At 44.0% G+C, this 20,381-nt stretch overlaps 1 protein-coding gene across 3 annotated transcripts in view; it reads right to left on the bottom strand.

Annotated features, from left to right (window-relative positions):
• Positions 1-20,381, bottom strand: part of LRRC36 (leucine rich repeat containing 36) — a 287,868-nt gene that overhangs the window by 3,197 nt on the left and 264,290 nt on the right. The gene's annotated exons all lie outside the window — the stretch shown is intronic.

Raw genomic sequence — 20,381 nt, 5'->3', positions numbered from 1 at the left:
TAAAGCAAAATTGCTTACCTTGTAATAGGTGTTATCCCAGGACAGCAGGATGTAGTCCTCACATATGGGTGACGTCACTCACGGAGCCCTTAAGCGGGAAAAACTTCTGGCAAGTTTCTAGAAGCTTTTGACTGGCTGCCTGAGGCTACTGAGCATGCCCGGCATGCCATGATATTCCCTGCCACAGGGGTCTCACTCCAGTCTTGTATGTAGCAATAAGCATAAGCAAAAATAAAATAATAAAGTCTGAGGCCCAACTCCGCGGGGTGGCGGGTGGGTTCTGTGAGGACTACATCCTGCTGTCCTGGGATAACACCTATTACAAGGTAAGCAATTTTGCTTTATCCCAGGACAAGCAGGATGCTAGTCCTCACATATGGGTGATTAGCAAGCTAGAGGCTGAGTCATTGTCCATGCAGGTAACCGGAATGCCTTGTTGAAGAAATGAGTCAGCCGAAGATCACAGCAGAGTGGATGTAGAAGGAGTTGGGATTAAACAGGAAACAAGTTCTTTAAGACAGATTGTCCATAGGCTGAATCCTGTCGTCCTTCCTTGTCCAAACAGTAATGAGCTGCAAAGGTGTGAAGGGAACTCCATGTTGCTGCTTTACAAATGTCAATGATTGGTACTGACCGAAAATGTGCCATTGAGGTTGACATTGCTCTTACTGAATGTGCCTTTACTCGCCCTTGGAGAGGAAGGCCTGCTTTTTCATAGCAAAATTGTATGCAATCTGCTAACCAATTTGAAAGAGTATGTTTTCCCACTGCTCTACCTGGCTTATTTTGGTCATAAGAGACAAAAAGCTGATTTGATGTTCTGAGGGACGTAGTGCGATTTAAATAAAACGACAACGCACGTTTACAGTCCAAAGTATGTAGAGCTCTTTCACCTTGGTGAGCGTGAGGCCTTGGAAAGAATGTGGGTAAAACTATCGTTTGATTTAAGTGGAATTCCGTAACTACCTTAGGAAGGAATTTTGGATGTGTTCGGAGAACCACTCTGTCATGGAGAAACTTTGTATAAGGTTCATATGTGACAAGTGCTTGTAACTCACTAACCCTTCTAGCTGATGTGATGGCTATGAGGAAAATAGTTTTCCATGTGAGAAATTTAAGTTCACAGGAATCTATGGGTTCGAAAGGAGAACGCATTAAGCCTGTTAAAACCAGATTCAGGTCCCATTGTGTAGCTGGAGGCCGAATTGGTGGTTTAAGGTGAGTTAGACCTCTCATAAATCTACTGACGAGAGGTTGTGTGGATATAGGTGCCTCTCCTATTTTGTTATGATAAGCGGAGATTGCACTCAAATGCACTCTGATTGACGATGTCTGCAGACCAGAGTCCGAAAGATGGTACAAATAATCTAGAAGAGTAGATGTGGGGCAAGTGAAAGGATCAATATTGTTTTGCTTGCACCAGGAAGTAAACCGTTTCCATTTGAAAGAATAATTCTTTCTTGTGGAAGGTTTGCGTGAAGCTATAAGTACTTGAGAAACATTAGTTGAGAGATTAAGTGATTGTAGGATTAAGCTTTCAACATCCATGCAGTCAGGGATAGGGATTGAAGGTTGGGATGGCGCAACTGACCCTGATCCTGAGTGATGAGATTGGGAGCTACTCCCAGGCGTATTGGATCCTGGACTGACAGGTCTAGCAGTGTGGGAAACCATACTTGTCGAGGCCAATATGGGGCTATGAGTATCATGGACCCCTTGTCCTGTTGTAGCTTCACCAGTGTCTTGGTGATGAGCGGTATTGGAGGATATGCATATAGTAGGCCTAAGTTCCAAGGGCGAGCAAAGGCGTCCTTGGCTGGTTGGTTCTTCTGTTTGTGCAGAGAACAGAAGTTGTCCACTTTGTGGTTCAGATGCGACGCAAAGAGGTCTGTTGTTGGTTGTCCCCAACGTTGGAATATTTTGGTCGCAATAGAGGGATTTAGAGACCATTCGTGTGGTTGGAACTGGCGACTGAGTCGGTCTGCTAGTACATTTTGAATCCCTGCTAGATAAGTGGCCTGTAGGAACATTGAGTGGTCCAAGGCCCAGTCCCAAATTTGTGCAGCTTCCTGACAAAGGAGATACGAGCCCGTACCTCCCTGTTTGTTGATGTACCACATGGCTACAGTATTGTCTGTCTGGATTAGCACAGTCTTGTGTGACAGGCAGTCCTTGAACGCATGCAGCGCATAACGTATAGCTCGAAGTTCCAGAAAATTGATTTGATATGTGGCTTCGAGTTTTGTCCAAGTTCCTTGAGTTTGAAGAGAGTTTACATGAGCTCCCCATCCCAAGGTGGATGCATCTGTAGTTAATGTTATCTGAGGGATCGGTTTTTGGAAGGGTAGGCCCTTGCGCAAATTGTCCTTGATTGTCCACCATTGTAGCGAAGAGCGTAGCTGGTGGGTTACTTGGATGTAAAAATGCAGTGGTTGAATGGCCTGGATCCATTGTGATCGAAGAGTCCATTGGGTTAATCGCATGGCAAGTCTTGCCATCGGAGTGACATGAACTGTTGAAGCCATGTGGCCTAGTAAGATGAGAAACTGATGAGCTGTCACTCGTGGTTGTATGGACATGGAGTACGCCAACCGGGACAGAGTTTGTGCACGGTCCTCTGGAAGAAAAGCCTGTGCAAGGTTTGTGTTTAATTCTGCTCCTATGTATTGGAGTAGATGAGATGGTTGGAGGTGGGATTTTTGATAATTTATGAGAAATCCCAGTCTGTGAAGTAATCGTATTGTGTAATGTAGAGAAGTTAGTGCTCCTTGGTGCGACTGGCTTTTTATTAGCCAATCGTCGAGATAAGGAAAGACATGAACACCTTGTTTGTGCAAATGTCCTGCTATTACTGCTAGGCATTTGGTGAATACTCTGGGAGCTGAGGCTAGGCCGAATGGTAGGACTCTGTATTGAAAATGCTGGTGTCCCACCTTGAATCTTAGGTATTTGCGATGAGGTGGGAATATAGGTATGTGAGTATAAGCGTCTTGGAGATCCAGAGAACAAAGCCAATCCCCCCTTTGTATGAGAGGAAGCATGGTGCCTAAGGATACCATTCTGAATTTTTCTTTTCTGAGAAATTTGTTGAGATTTCTGAGATCTAGAATGGGACGAAGTCCTCCGGTTTTCTTTGGAATGAGGAAATACCGGGAATAGAATCCTCTTCCCTTCTGTGAGTGTGGTACGTGTTCCACAGCTTTTGCTTTCAGAAGAGTAGATAATTCCATTTGTAATTGAGGAATGTGTTCGAGATAGGAGTTTTGTGGTGGAAACTCCTGCGGGGGAGCTGTGAAGTCTAGGTGGTAACCTTGATGAACTATGGATAAGACCCACTGATCTGTGGTGATGCTTTCCCATTTGTTGTAAAATTGGGAAATCCTTCCCCCTACTGGTAAATCCGGAAAGGGGTTTGGTTGGCTCTGTTCTCCGGGACTGCTTTCAAAAGCCAGAGGTGGAAGCTGTCTGGGGCGGAGGCTGCGGCCTTGCAGCTCTCTGCTGTCTTTGCTGAGGTCGTTGTTGAGGCCTTGTAGACCGTGGTCTAGAGGTCTGAGGGTAATATCTCCTCGGCCTGTAGAAAGGCCGTCTTGTGTCTCTACGTGGCGGCTTGCGGGTAGGGTGAGGTGTAGTGTCATGTGACAAAGTGGAGAGCTGCTTTAATGTTTCAGAGTGCTCTCTAAGCTGTGCCACGGCATCTTGCACCTTTGTGCCGAACAAGTTGTCACCTTGGCAAGGCAAGTCCACAAGTTTATCCTGGACTTCTGGACGTAAGTCCGAAGCCTTCAACCAGGCCCATCTTCGTGCACTGATGCCTGATGCTGCAGTTCTGGAAGAAGTCTCAAACGCATCATACGCCGCTCGCACCTTGTGTTTTCCAGCATCTAGACCTTTCTGCACAATTTGTTGTGCTGCCTCCTGTTGTTGTTGAGGTAGGGATGGGAGAAATTCCTCTATCTGTTTCCAAAGATTTCTTTGATGCTGCGTCATATACAGCTGATATGCAGCAATCTTGGAATTCAGCATAGCTCCCTGGTAAATCTTTCGTCCCATGAGGTCTAGGAATCTGTTGTCTTTCCCTGGAGGAATAGAAGCGTGCGTCCTGGATCTGCGTGATTTCTTTTGAGCAGATTCCACGACCAATGAGTTGTGTGGCAGTTGTGGTTTTTCGAAACCTGGAGCTGCTTGGACTAAATACGTAGAGTCCACTCTCCGATTCACGCCAGGTGTTGTACACGGGTGTTCCCAGATCCTTTGTTGAAGGTGCAGCAGCACTTCATGTACTGGGATAGCCAAGTTATGTTTTGGGGGATCTACAAATTGTAGTATCTCCAGTGTCTGTTGTCTTTCATCCTTTTCAGCTTGGAGCTGAAAAGGGATGGATTCTGACATTTCCTGGATGAAGGAAGCAAATGATAAATCCTCAGGAGGGGATTGTTTCTTGGCCTGAGGCGGAGTACCCTCTGATAAAAAATCCTCTGAAGAATGCTCCGATTGTGTATCCGACCAAGTGTCTGTTGGGGGCTGGTATGGATGATGGTCCAGCCTTCTAGATGGTGACACCCCAGATGGGCCTTGTAACGGATCTTGACTGTCAGGTGCACCATCACTGACATCACTCTCCTCTTCAGGCTGTGCAGGCAAGGAAGCTAAAAGGTCCTGATACCTTTTTGTAAGCATGGCATGCAACCTTTTCTCAGAAGAAACCTCTGGAGCATGGATGGAAGTGTGCTTAGACTTTCCTGATGCCTTCTTCCCTTGTACAGGAGCTCCGGACGGAGCTAGGGTGTAATGAGGTGTTACTTGTGAAGTAGCTGGTATTGCTGAAGTTAGGAAAGAGAACATGGAAATGGGAATCATTGAAGAGATAGGCCTAGAAGCCATTGTGGACATCGAGGTTTGTAAAATAGTCGATTCCATCGATGGCCCTGGCATTTGTATCGACGATGAAGCTGCTGATATCAGTTGAGCAGCAGGCATCGCTGAAGAGCAGCTGGGCATGTCCATCGGCATAGAGAGCGTTGTTAATGCAGACGCTGCAGTCGTCCTCGGCATCGAGATCGACGATGGCACCGGCATCGATATCGAGGAGGGCATCGACTGGTCCATCGGCATCGAGGAGGGCATCGACTCGATAGTCGGCATCGACTGGTCCATCGGCATCGGCCCGGTGGCCGGCATCAACTGAGAAGTCGGCATCGACCCGGTGGTCGGCATCGACCCTAGGGTCGGCATCGGCGATATCGCCGGTATCTTTTCCTTAAGGGCATCAGTGACAATTTGCTTAATCAAAGCGGTTAAGTCTGTCACAGAAGTCGATGGTATCGATTCCCCTGTAGGTGTTACGGAGGTCGATGATAGTTTCCGCTGTTTAGGTACCGGTTCCTCTGGCGGTGGCAATGGAGGAATTGAATGGTGCCTACGGTGTTTATGCTTTGTGCGAACCTCAGATACAGATTTCAACGATGCCACGGATGGTGTTGGCGATGAAGCATCCCCCGAACCCTCCAGGATTCTTTTCTTTAGCAGTATCTTTTTCGAAATGCCGACCGGTGAAGATTTGGTCGAAGTCGTGGGCGACGACGACGTCTGGATTTGAAAAATCTGAGCCATCTTCTCATGGCGAAGTTTCCTACCTTTCACCGTCATTTCTTGGCATTGGGCACAAGAGGCGATGTTATGGTCTCCACCCAAACAGCGAACGCACTCGACGTGCGGGTCCGTGATCGACATAGTCCGGTTGCAGGCCGGACATTTTTTGAATCCGGATGTTTTCTCCGTCGACATCCGTCGATGAATTCGGATTCCTTTTTTCAGCGAAAAAGTATATGGTGTTTGTCACCAGCCGGTGACAAACCGAGCGAGACCCGTAAGGGGTAAAAAGTTGAAAATGAACTTTATCGTTGTGAGGTAACTCACAGGGCTCCTATAACCCGCGATGCAGCTAGCAGCGCGGAAAAAAGAAGACTGGAGTGAGACCCCTGTGGCAGGGAATATCATGGCATGCTGGGCATGCTCAGTAGCCTCAGGCAGCCAGTTAAAAGCTTCTAGAAACTTGCCAGAAGTTTTTCCCGCTTAAGGGCTCCGTGAGTGACGTCACCCATATGTGAGGACTAGCATCCTGCTTGTCCTGGGATAAATATTAAATCTTTAAAAAGCCCATCAGTTCAATCTATATATTTATTCAGTTGCCCCAGTAACTAAATACTTCCATAACCCTCTAAGATTAAAACGGACATGAAATAAAACATAAGAACATAAGAAATTGCCATGCTGGGTCAGACCAAGGATCCATCAAGCCCAGTATCCTGTTTCCAACAGAGGCCAAACCAGGCCACAAGAACCTGGCAATTACCCAAACACTAAGAAGATCCCATGCTACTGGTGCAATTAATAGCAGTGGCTATTCCCTAAGTAAACTTGATTAATAGCCGTTAATGGACTTCTCCTCCAAGAACTTATCCAAACCTTTTTTGAACCCAGCTACACTAACTGCACTAACCACATCCTCTGGCAACAAATTCCAGAGCTTTATTGTGCGTTGAGTGAAAAAGAATTTTCTCCGATTAGTCTTAAATGTGCTACTTGCTAACTTCATGGAATGCCCCCTAGTCCTTCTATTATTCGAAAGTGTAAATAACAGAGTCACATCTACTCGTTCAAGACCTCTCATGATCTTAAAGACCATATGATACCATAAGGCTCATAAATCTACAAAAGCATGGGTAAAGAATCATGATTTTATCAAGTATCTAAACTGCAGTGTAGGAGGTGGGGAATGCAGGCAGGGATCCTATTCCAAAATGCTGAGGCAGCAAAAAAAAAAAGCACACTTTCTTGTCATTTCTAATTGTGCTCGAGCAAGGCAATTTTTAGATGGGCCAATTGAGGTGATCTTGTGCCCAACCTGGGGAGCATCAAAGTAATTTTTATTGACATAGTCCAGCCCTAACTCATGCAAAGCCTTATAGGTATGCGATAACACTTAAAAAATGACTCTATAAGCAGGGAATTTAAAATTGGAGTAATTCTATCTCTCCTAGAGGCACCTGTTAGTAGGTGGGCTGCCATATTCTGCAATAGTTTTAAACTTGTACAACAATTTTTTGGAAGGCCTAAATAATTACAATAAACAAATGGTCTTACTAATTTTTAAACTGGGGCCACTTTGGATCCAAAGGGGCTACAGGAGGGCCGACAAATATTTCTGCACAGTGCTGCAGACCAGCACTACCACCAACTGGTATGGTTCAATGATATTATGTCCCCGCCAATATCTTTCTCTCAATCCCCCTCTATTTCAGTTGTATTCACTCACAGCCCTTGAGGGCTGCAAACAGGCCAGGTTTTCAGGATATCTCTAATGAATATGCATGAGATAGATTTTCAGGCACACTGTCGCCATTGTATGCACATTTATCTCATGCATTTTCATTAGGGGAATCCTGAAAACCGTACCTGTTTGCGGCTCTCGAGGACTGGGTGTGAATACCACTGCTCTATCTTATGCCAACACATTCTCGCTCAACCCTATCTCCAGTCTCTTTCAAACTTCCCCACCCATCCCAGCAATCTCCCTCTCTCTCTCATCCCCCATAGATCATCCTCTTCCTCAATCTCCCCACAGCAGTGGCAGCTCCTAACTCTCTCTCCACTGCCGCAACCTATAAACCCACATAGCAACAGCAATCTCCGGATCCCCTTCCCTCAAACACACAGCAGCAGCTTTTTGACAATGACTCCTACCCCACAGTAGCCTCTCTTATTGTGGTCTGCTGCAGGAGGTCTTCTGTTTCCCCACGATAATGTGAGAACAATACAAACTGCGAGCTATAACAGGGACCACAGTAGGGGTCCGCAGGAGCTGTCATCAACCCACGGTCCTTACTTTGAAGGACACTGCAATAGACGACTATTCGTGTTGTCATAGCTGCATGGATGAAGATATGTAAAAATGTGTTTACTGAAAAATTAAAAAAAGGATGTGTTTGACATAGTATTTGCACCTGTAAAAAGAGTTTTCAAAAGGACTAAAATCTGAAACTCCATTGTGAGCCTTTAATCTAAAATTACCTGAAGGATTTGTTTTAAAACTGCTTTATAACTGTGGTGTAATGATACTGGGTAAATACCCAGTGATAGATCTAGGCCATGATAAGAGACAAATTATAAATTGAATGGATCAGTGCTTATAAATATAAATCAGGAAATATTTTATGACACAAAGGACTATAAGTTAAACCATAGTGTTCAGGGTCAGCCAACTGCTTGTGAGGACAAGAATGTGTTTAAAAGTATGAAATCATGATGTTATAGAAATTAAAGCAAGTACACACATCCTTGCAAAGTTTAATCTGATATCATAAACACTGACAAACAATCTTCATAGGAGTTAAAATAAGATGATCTTTGAAAATACTGAGAGGGGGTATGAGAGATTTATAAAATCATGAATGGGGTAGAATAGGTAAATAGGGAATGGCTATTTACTCTTTCAAATAATACTAGGAGATGCTCCATGAAACTTGCAGATAGCAAATTTAAAAGAAATCGGTAAAAGTATTTTTTCACTCAATTTACAATAAGACTGTGGAATTTACTGCTGGAGGACATGGTCGAGACATTTAGAATAGCAGAGTTTAAAAGAGGTTTGGACAGGTTTCTAAAGGAAAAGTCCAAAAACAATTATTAGCCATGTGGATCTGATAAAGCCACAGCTTATCCCTGGGAGTGAGCAATAAGGAACATGATCTGCTCTTTGGGATCTGATGGGTACTTCCTAATGATTCAGATTGGCCACTGTTGGAGACAAGATCTGGGCTTGATAGATCTTTGGTCTGACCTGACATTGCACTTCTTATGTTCTTATGATTGTTCCTATTCCCTAGGAGCAGGCAGTAGGGGGGTTATCCCATCAATATTTGGCAGTGTATCCAATTTATATTTCTCATTTCTTTGTACCCATAGGGGCGTATTTTCATAGAGTTACGCGCGTAACCCCGAAAACCCGCTCCTGCGCGTGCCGAGCCTATTTTGCAAAGGCCCGGCGACACGCGCAAGCCCCAGGATGCGCGTATGTCCCGGGGCTTAAAAAATGGGCGGTGAGTGGGCGGGGGCGGGACAGAGGCCTCCGGCACAGCGGTCGTGCCAGCATGCGCAAACTACCCCTGCCCGGAGGCAGGCGCAACTTCGCCAACAAAGGGAAGGGGGGTTTAGATAGGGCTGGGGGGCGAGTTAGGTAGGGGAAGGGAGGGGAAGGTGGGGGGTGCGGAAGGAAAGTTCCCTTTGAGGCCACTCTGATTTCGGCGCGGCCTCAGAGGGAACAGGGAAAGCCATTGGGGCTCCCTAGGGCTCGGCGCACAAGTGTGCATCCCCTTGCGCGCGCTGACCCCGGATTTTATAACATGCGCACAGCTACGCACGCATGTTATAAAATCGGGTGTAGATTTGTGTGCGCCGGGTTGCGTGCACAAATCTACACCCGCGCGTAGGTTTAAAAATCTGGCCCATAGTATTTCAGATTTCTCCAGATTAAGTTTCAACTTGGAAAAATTTAGCCAGCTTGACATGTCCTGCAAATATTGGTCTAATCAAGATAGAGCTTCCATCCATTGCTATGTAAGCTAGATATTATCTGCTTAAATATAATATGGAATATTATATTTCTGAATAACCCTGTTTATAGGATAGATATACAGAATAAATATCATTGGCAATAGTGTGGAGTCCTGTGGGACTCCACACAATAACTTTTGACAAGAAAAACATTTATTTCCCATCTGCACCTTCAGCCACCTATGTGTTAGAAATACCATAAACCATTGCAATGCCATCTCAGATATTCCTATCTCAGACAATCAGTTGAACAGCTTTTGGTGATCAACTGTGTTGAAAGCTGCCGAGGAATGGCTGTAAAATCATGGCATAAAGAAAAAGCATAGCTAATAAAAATCTTGTCATAGATCTTCAGTAATAAACTGTAACCAAGAATAGTTAGTGACAACTACTGCACGGGTTGAGGCGAGATGTGCAGTGTTGGCCTTCTTCTGTATTTTTTCTGCTCTCTCCCCCTGAACTTGCACATGCAAGTTCCCTGTACTGGCCAATAATAGTCCATCCTACCCTAACATGCATCATGCAGGTAATGGAAGGGCTGGAGGAGCACAGTCTGGGAGGCCCGTGGTAATGTGGGCGCCAGGCTGTCTCCTCCGACCAGCATGCACGATCGGGCATGGTGGGGGGGGGGGGGGGGGGGGGGGGAGGGTCCGAGGCAGGACGGTTGGCCTTGCCTCTGCCCCCACCCGCCTCCTCCCTCTTCCTGGGGGCCAGCGATTTGATTTGATTGGTGCCCGGGGCCGACCCTGCAAGATCCTCTGATTGGGTTGGCTGGCCCCAGTGCACCAGGGGAAGTTACATCGTCAAAGGGGGAGGGAAACAAAAAGGGGTGGCACCTTCTTCCCTGCCTCTTTCCTCGGTGCAGCTGGAGATCGGGTCGTTCCCTTGCTGATCCGGTCCTCCTTCATTTCGGCATGAGTGCTCCCTTCCTTTTTGATTTAGTTGGTTGGTCTTTCAAAAAAAAAAATTGTAGGAGAGCTTTCTCCTTTGCCTGCTGTGTTAGCATGCCTGCTCGGGGAAAAAGAGGGCAGGCTTCCAGCTCCCAGCCTTCTCGTGCTCCTCCCCTTTCTCAAAGTTTTGCTGGTGTTCCCAGCCCCTCTGTTGTGAGAGCCTCTGCACCGACAGTTCCTGGGAGCAATCATGTTCCTGGCTCTATTTTGCCTGTGGACTCCCTGGTCGACAGGAGGGTCCGAGTTTCTTTGCCTCCTGCCTCCCTCCCTCCTCTTTCCATTCTGTTTCCAGTTTCCTCCCCCCTCCCCCTCCCCCTGTGCCTGCATATGATGGCAGCTTACTCCTTTCATCTAATCCAAATTTTTTGTATTCTTCCATGCCACCTTCTGAGGTGGGTAGGGAGTACAACGTGCGCAGCGGGTTAATGTCAGGGGTGCGGGTGCTTTCTGGCTGGTCTTCCCAGGCAGCGGACTCATTGCCTGTGTCTCAAGCACGTGTTAATTCTATTATTTCCCCTCTTCCTTCTGATGTTTTTCCTCAACCTGCTAATTTTTCACAGGTATATTCTACTGATTCCAGTGTGGGGTCTGTTGCAATTGTTAATCCTGGATACCCAAGGCCGGATTGGATCCATTCAGAAGTTTTGAGTGTTCCCGTAGTAGCTGCTGGGAATGTTCTGTCGACCACCACGGCTGCAATTCCAGTTTCAACGGCGGCATCATGGAGTCCTGCTCAAGGGGCTCAGGCAGCAATTTTACTTGGTCTTGATGTTTTGGGGCAGGCTCAAGTTTTGGGTGGTACAAGTGGTGGGATTGTCTTCTATTTTGCAGCCTGGAGCATGGAGCAGAGTAGGAGTGGACACCAGTGACAGACCTGGCCCTTCCAGTCTTGAGAGTTGGAGGAATCAGCAAGCTTCTGCTAGTCTCGTCGCCGGATCCATCTATCCAGGCCACAGCGCAGGGACCAGGATTGTGAACCCTTCCATAGTAGTCCCGGCTCTTCACCCTGTCCGGTTCTGTGGCTGCCCCTGGTGAGTTGGTGAATAGACCTAATTCTATGTCTCATGCCATGGAGGTTGGGGGTCTTGGGTCTGTTAATACTCATGTTATTGATTTGTCTTTGTCCGCTAATGAGTTTATATCTCCCGGAGTATCAGCAGGTGCGGTTGGGCAGAGCAATAGTTTGGGGATGCCTGGGGTGAGTGCAATGGATTCTTCAGAAGTGGCAGTATTGGCAGTGCCCGGTGCGGTAAAGGATGGAGGTATTTCAGAGTCGGTTTCAGTGACTAAGGACAGTGGTAGTAAAGAGGGTGGTAAGCCAAAGAAACGCAAACGGCATGGTTCAAGGAGGAGGTATAGCTCCTCTGACTCCAGTTCCTCGTCCGGATCTTCCTCCTCCTCTTCATCCGGTGATTCAGTGAGTGCAGGAGGTCAGTCTTCACGACAGGAGGACAGAGGTGCGCCAGCATTAGTGGTTCTCATGGAACTGTGGGAGGAGGTTTCCCTCTCTAGGAGGAGGCAAATCAGAAAAAGGAAGTATATTGACATACTTAGTCTGTTGGAAGGTAGGCGGGGTAAGCGTTCAAAAGGTAAGAGTAAAAAATCTGATTCGGTTGGTGGGGAGCGGAAGATTCCAAAAAATATTCTCAATTGGGTAAGGGCGTTTCTCAGAATGGCCAGTGTCATAGGGCATTATGATGCTTCCCAATACAGTCCATTGTTGACTTATGCTCGCACTATCATTGGTGCTCATCGTGATTATGAAGGTTGGGCGTGGCTTAATTATGATGAGCGCTTTTGGGATAGAATGGCGGGCAATAGGGCTGGGGCACTCAGGATGTGAGCCTCTGGCTTAAACAGATGACACTTCCTTTGTCTTTGGGAGGGACAGAAGTAGGTGAAGTGGCACCTGAACCTGTGGACTTTTCCTTAAGAGATATATGGTGCATTGTTTCTCATACTGAGTCATCTCTGGTTGACAGTCTCATAGCTGGGCAATTTTCCTACTGGAGTTTCATTGAAATTGTCTTATTTTGAAGATAGATCAGGTTCTTTGGAATCACAGGTGTCATCTTCTTCAGCAGTTATTTCTACTCTGCAGTCAACTATGACTGCTAACATTAAGGTCTGCCTAAATTTAACTGCAAATGTGAGATATGGGAGAACAGAGTTAGATTTAAGAACCAGCAGTGGCGTAGCCAGAATTGATTTTTTGGGTGGGCACAAGGTTAACATGGGTGGGCTGTAGGCATGCAGGACTACTAGTTGTTTTCTTACTGATAAATAATGCCATATACTGCACCCTAGAATGGCTTTCTAAGTAATTTGCAACAGCCATTATGCATCATGTATGAAACTTTAAAATAATTTACTTCAATTATTTCAAGCATTAAAAATTCCTTGTTAATCAGAATTTATTTTATATTTATTGAAGTTTATAAATGCACAAGTATAGAAAACAATCAGATCCAATCATATAATAAAACAAAAATTAATGTATTCTTCCATGAACCATCTTTGCAGAAAACCAGAAATCTTCATAAATACAATAAAATATAATTAATCATCAGAACAGGTGCAGCACAGAGCTAGGGCAATTCACATTACAACTAATATGAAAAAGAAATTTTCAAATTCTGGTGTCAGCTCAGCAAAAAATAACCCTCCACTGCTATTTTGTGAAGTAACACAAACTCTTGCAAAGAAAGAGGCATCTAGAACCTTGCCATACAGTCACAGCAATGACTCTCAGGATTCAAATAACAGCAACCTTATGAAAAAGCAGCAATGCAAATACTACACCACGCCCTAGAACATTAATACATCACCTACTGGAATAACAGAACAAGCTGGATTACTACTACAGAGAAACTATATGCTAGAAATACTGCATTTCTGTCACAAACAGGCAAAACTGAGACCGACCCTTACCTAATTACAGAAACATGCAGATAAAACCAAAATAGAAAGCCTGAGAAACTAAAATTTCTGAACAGTGGAATACTTAAGAAAGAGCAAAATACAAAAATATAAGAAATGCACATTCCCAAAGATGACATATTTAAATTGCTCGTAATAATAAGTCTAAAGTACCACAGATTATCAACAAAACTCATCACCGTGAATTACGTTTTTTTGTATCATTAAGTAGACCTAATACATAGGCGTAGATGTGAATGCTATTCAGCATAACTTTTTACACCAGTAGTATAATCATGGGTCAGAAATGAATTTTATATGCTTAATGAATCCAAAGTGAAAAGAATTCAAAGTTGATGTAGCATGACATTTCTCATTGTATTCATTGTTGCAGAATTTCTTAATGCATCATAGGACTGACAACATTCAATTTCTTAAGATAATGTAGGAATGTGAGGAAACCCATTACTTCCATGTTGGTGAAAATGCCGCGAAAATCATCTCACATACATTCGGCTCCTTGATGAAGGCAGACGCCGAAACACGGTCAGTGTTGGGCTAGTACACTCGAGCCTTGTAATATCTTTAACTCTCAGGCATTTCTTCACATGCAAAAAAAGCTAAGTAGCTACATTATCTTAAGAAATTGAATGTTGTCAATACTATGATGAATTAAGAAATTCTGCAACAATTAATACAATGGGAAATGTCATGCTACATCAACTTTGAATTTTTTTCACTTTGGACTCACTAAGCATATAAAATTCTTTTCTGACCCATGATTATACTACTGGTGTAAAACGTTACGCTGAATAACAAAAAAAACAGTGATTTGTGGTACTTTAGCCTTCTTATTATTACAATTTTATACACTACTACCTGTCCATACATTTTGAGAGAGCGGTTGTGTTGCTTATATTTAAATTGCTAACATCTCAAAATAATTTTTTTTTTTTTACCTTTGTTGTCTGATCTTTGTATTTTTCTAATCAGTTGGTCCTGGTCTCTTTTTCCCATTTTTTCCCTTGTTGCTCATTTCCTAATTCCTTTTCAGTGTCTTTCTTCTATTACTTATTAACAATAAGCACCAAAAAATATTTTTTGGGGAAATTATATTATGTATAGTCAAATCACATGCAATTCCCCCTTAAGAAATTCTTTTTTCGTCAGATCTATCAATTTATTGATGCTCACGAATCGTGAGTCATTTCAATTCAGAAAAAACTACTTCACTGGGAGACAATCGAGCCTGTGTACTGACCCGAACTGACTTCCCGAATAACTACAAAAGAAAACATTTTTTAAAGGAATGGAGGAAGGGTTTCATATATCTGAGTCTTAAACCCCCGCCAGGGTGAACTCAATCCGTGCATGTATAATCATAAACCAAACCTCCTCCGTCCCTTATTTTTTGTCTGTTCTTTTAAACAGTGTGCAACAAGCCTACACCCTTATGTGTTACATTTAATAAAAAATCATATTCAAGTCCGAATAGAGCATTCTTCTTTTTTTTGAATATCAAAGACGGATAAACTTCACAAAGGAATTTAAAAGTCCCGACTTATCTGCTGAAAGTTGACAACCCTTCTATTACTGTCTTCTTCCCTTACACACACACACACACACATACATGCTTTCTCTCACAGACTCCCCCTCGCACACTCACGCTCTCACTCTCATATGCTCTTCCCCCCCCCCACACACAAGCTCACATTCTCTGCAGACACACATACAAGCTCTCACTTTCTCACCCCTCCCCAGGCTTATATTCTTATGCACACACAGACGCACATCCAGGCACCCGTACACATAAACCCAGACTCTCATTCTCACCCACAAACCCATGCTCCCAGTCTCACCCACACATACACATATTCCAGCACCCATTCTTACCCACATATTTAAGCTTCCATTCTCACCCCCACACACAAACCCAGACTCCCATTCTCACCCATTTATACACACATTCAAGCTCCCATTCTCACCCACATATTCAAGCTGCTATTCTCACCCTCACACAAACCCAGGCTCCCATTCTCACCCATATATACACACATTCAAGCTCCCATTCTCACCCACACACAAACCCAGGCTCCCATTCTCACCCACATATTCAAGTTTCCATTCTCACCCACACACTCACACATTCAAGATTTCAATCTCACTCCCACACACACCCAGGCTCCAATTTTCACCCACACACACTCACTCAGGCTCCCATTCTCACCCACACATACACATTCAAGCGGGTGTACAGTTTCTGCAAACTGCCTAGAGCTGCCTCCACTGAGAGTAGTTGGGCTTTCTGGATCTGACCTTGGGAGTTTCCACGAGGTAATCTGACATAAGAATGAAATCAATCCTTGAAAATATTTAGAGGGTAATTTTATAATAGCCTGTGTTGGCGTAAAGTCTACGTGTAGAAAGTACATGCAGACTTTAGCCCAAATTTTTAAAGTAGACTTATATGCATAAATCTACTTTGAAAATTCTCATGAAAGTAAGGAAAGTAGTGTAGTACACACATACCCATTTATACCTGCTTTTTAGTAGGAGTAAATGTGCGTATGTTCGAAAACTGAAAGCATGTGCATAAATGCTACGCCTGGACCAACTCCAAGTCCCAGAAAGCCTCTTTCCAGAATTGCTTCTGTATGTTCTTTTATGGATAAAATCCCAGGGCTATTTTTTAAAAGCTCATTTACAAGCAGGTCCTTAAAGTTTATCAGAGAATTCTCCCTTACTATCTGCATGGAACAATCTCCAAATATTACGGAGCCCATAATCCTTTACCAGCCTATTTATCTATATTGTCGTGTTTTAGTTTGCCTTGTTCTAGTTTTTGTGAGCCATGCTATCCATTTATATAACAATGAACTGCTTTGTAATTACATACATGTGATGCAGCTCACATTACACTTGATTTAGGCTGTGAAACAGCAAATAATAAGCACAATTTCCAAACATTGCACATTATTTGCCTGTGAATATGTTTTTTTCCCCTTATTGCAGCTTAGTAAATAAGACTCCCTGCTTGTATCTGTGTGATATCATTACCTGCATGGGTTGTCATGCAGATTCTCTCTTCATGCGTCCATGCTGTATTCATGCTTTACATGATGCCTATATAGGGTTCTGATGAAGATTTACTCTTCACCCCCTTACCAAATCTAATTACTCTCTCTTACAACCTTTCCTAGGCCATTTCCCAAAACTAAAAATGATAGGGCAATTTTCAAAACTCTGTGGACAGATGCATACTTTTTCTTTGGAAACTGCTCTGGGAAAAGCACACTTGCTTTTACTGCGGGTACTTTCCCTTCAAAAAAACATATCACCATGAAAATGCTACACACGTTGTTACCTGCTCTGCTTTAATCTCATCCCTTGGAATGCCTCCTCTAAATGCGGGTACAAGAATGTATATTGTGGAACAACGTGCATACTTTTACTCATGGGGAGAGTGGGCAATTTTGAAAATCCATTTTAACTAGGTAAATACTTTTGAAAATCGTCCTTGATAAAAATAATCACCTTATTTTCAATACTTTTACTTCTACTTTCTCTCTTTCCCTTTGTGACCAGTGCACTTGACTCCAGCTCTGGAAATGTGCTACACAGCAGCACCAGCAGTCCTGCGATCTCACAGGAACCAGAAGTATGTGAATTTGACAAATAACTGTAATGATATTGGCTGCTAGGTACCCTCCCTGCCAACCGAGGTCCTCACTGGTTAATGCTTGGACCTGCTGTAGCCTTTGCCTTGAAGACTGCATGATGCAGCGAGGCCAGCCCCATAAAACTCTCCCTCTCTCATCATAGAGTCCCTTTAGTTCCTTGCTTTTTCCATGACTTGGCAAAGGTCATGGTGGTGCAGTTGGGGGAATTTCTGACCTCCTTGGATCTGTCAGAGGCATACCTTCATATTCCCATCTGATTGAAACACCAATGCTTTCTATGCTTTGCATTGTTGGGTCGCCATTATCAGTTTCAGAAGCTTCCTTTTGGTCTCACTACCGCTTCTAGAACATTTTCCAAGAATGTGGTGGTAGCAGCGGCCTTGCGAAAAGAAAGAATCTTGGTGCACCCATATTTGGACGACTGGCTGATTCAAGCCATCTTAGGAAGAGAGCCACCTGGTGACACACAAGGTGATCTCCTTATTGCAGGAGCTTGGTTGGGTGATGAATCTGACCAAGAACAATCTTCAACCATCCCAGTCGTTGGAGTACAAGGGGGTCCAGTTCAACATGGGACAGGACAGAGTTTTCCTACCAGAAGTTCGGATCCAGAGATTGATGTCTCACGTGCATCAGTTGATGAACACCATACACCTGACGGTATGGTCCTACCTTCGGTCGGACTCAAATCCCCTGGCGTCAGAAGGAACCTATCAGCTGGGTTGTCAGGTGGTGTTCTTACCCTTGGGGAGAGCGATGTCATAGGTTCTGGAATCCCCGAGGGCTCTTCTTCCCCCCTCATGGTATTCAATGAACACTCAATCCCCACTATTATCCCCCGACGTACACGTGCATCCATAGGTCCCACTAAAGAGGTAGCCTCAGATGCGTCCGAGGTCTGGCGTTCCCTAGCTCTTCTCTTTCATGCCGAATGAGGCATCTTAATTATATACTCAATAATGCAAATGCACTAGGTTAGTCTCTCTCTTGAACCCAGCACAAATATGGAGGCTCGAAGGCTGGAGGAATGAGATTAAAAATATAACTAATTAAAGAACAACTGAGGGGGGATATGATAGAGGTGTTTAAAATCATGAGAGGTCTAGAACGGGTAGATGAGAATCGGTTATTTACTCTTTCGGATAGTAGAAAGACTAGGGGGCACTCCATGAAGTTAGCATGGGGCACATTTAAAACTAATCGGAGAAAGTTCTTTTTTACTCAACGCACAATTAAACTCTGGAATTTGTTGCCAGAGGATGTGGTTAGTGCAGTTAGTATAGCTGTGTTTAAAAAAGGATTGGATAAGTTCTTGGAGGAGAAGTCCATTACCTGCTATTAAGTTCACTTAGAGAATAGCCACTGCCATTAGCAATGGTAACATGGAATAGACTTAGTTTTTGGGTACTTGCCAGGTTCTTATGGCCTGGATTGGCCACTGTTGGAAACAGGATGCTGGGCATGATGGACCCTTGGTCTGACCCAGTATGGCATTTTCTTATGTTCTTATGTAAAGGTTCCTGTTTGCCTTGCCTTTGTGCATACCTTGCTTTTTTCTTTTGTTCCTTGCCTTGTTCTTGCCCTGTCTAGGTCTCCTGGTGGCTTAGTTTACCTGTGTATTCCTTCCATTGCCTTTGTGTTGTCTAGGTCTCCTGGTGGCCTAGTTTGCCTGTTTTACCCTTGTCATGTATAGGTCTCCAGGTGGCCTAATTTCCCTATGTTTTCTTTACCTTGCCCTTGTCCTGTCTAGGTCTCCCGGTGGTCTAGCTTCTCTGTTTTGTCTTTGTTGGTATGATTCCTGTTTTGCCCTGCAGTCTGGTTGTGGTTTGTCCTGCCCTTGTTGTATCTTGTTCCTGCCTGTATGTTCCAACCTTTTTTCCTTGCTTTACCTAGGCCCCCTCGATGGCTTTACTTGTCCGTGTGTTCCCAACCTTGTTCTTATTCTATGTTATGCCACCCAGTGACCTATCTCACTAGTAGATCTTCTGCCCCTTGCTCCCCTGTTTCCTGTAAGCCTTCCAGTGGACTTCCTGTCTTGACTGTCCTTGTTTGTCTAGTTCTGTCTTGCCTAGCTCCATCCCTGACTTCAGTCTGCCTTCATTCCTGCCTGGACACTGCCAGTGAAGTCCTGCTGGCCACCAGAACCTGTGGGCTCAACCTAAGAGGGAGGTAGTCAGCCAGGCAGAAGACCTTGCTCTGCTGTGCTCTTGACCCCTCTGCTGCTCCTGTCCAGGGAATTACCTTGAACCTGCCTGCTCAGCCCTGACAAAAACACACTTTGAAACATAGTGCGCATTGTATAAACATAACAAACTGTAATGCATGTGATGAAAAATAATGCAGTGTAAAACAATGTGCTCTGCAAAACAATAGTGTGTGATGTAAATACTAACATGCACTAAAAAAAACCCCAGCATGCCTTAAAAAGAAGCAAAATACTTTTTAAAAGAAAATGAAAACCGCTCCTGAAATGAACAGAAAATGAAATGAATAATGAAATGGAATTGTCTTGCATGCACACCCCTATGGAAAGTAAGTTTCAGATCTCAGTTCTCTTTAAGGTGAGTCAATTCAGGATCCATTTGTGTCTTAAAATTATTGGGTGAATCTAAATAAACATACTCTGTCATGAAGCAGAAGTTAAAAAACAAAAACCAAAACTGTGTTGGATTCCCTTATTTTTGTGTCCAGCTGTACCTGTGTACCCTGAATGCTGTTTTTTGAAAGGGGTTTAATGGCAAAAGCCACCACTTTGCAAAAATGAGATCTTGGGGCTGCCCTGTTGACATTAGTTCTTGAAAGAATCTTCCTGCATGCTTTGCATTTCATTATAGTGTTTTTTTGTAGCAGAGGGTCAATTTAAATACCTCAAATAAAGATATGTATGGGGAGGGTAATTTTCTAACAGCTTGCAAAGACTAAAGTCTGCAAGTACATTTTACCCAGAGACTTTAGCAAGAATTTTCAAAGCATATTATGGGCAAAAATCCGATTTGAAAATTTGTAGATATTGTAAATTTTGATCCTGCCCTCCAAAACATCTCTTTGTAGTCTGCATAAAAAATGCGTGAAATGGCTTTTGCATGTAGTTTTTATACACAAAATCCCCTGGGAAATATCAAAAGGCTATTTATGCACATAAAATCTTGGTTTATGTGCATAAATCCTTCTGAAACTTACCTCCATTTGTGCAATTGCTTTGATATATAATCAAATGCTT

The sequence above is a fragment of the Rhinatrema bivittatum genome, chromosome 7 (assembly GCF_901001135.1).
Source record: "Rhinatrema bivittatum chromosome 7, aRhiBiv1.1, whole genome shotgun sequence".
Taxonomy (NCBI): Eukaryota; Metazoa; Chordata; class Amphibia; order Gymnophiona; family Rhinatrematidae; genus Rhinatrema; species Rhinatrema bivittatum.
Note: the sequence above shows the minus strand (reverse complement) of the source record. Positions and strands in the feature narration are given on the sequence as shown.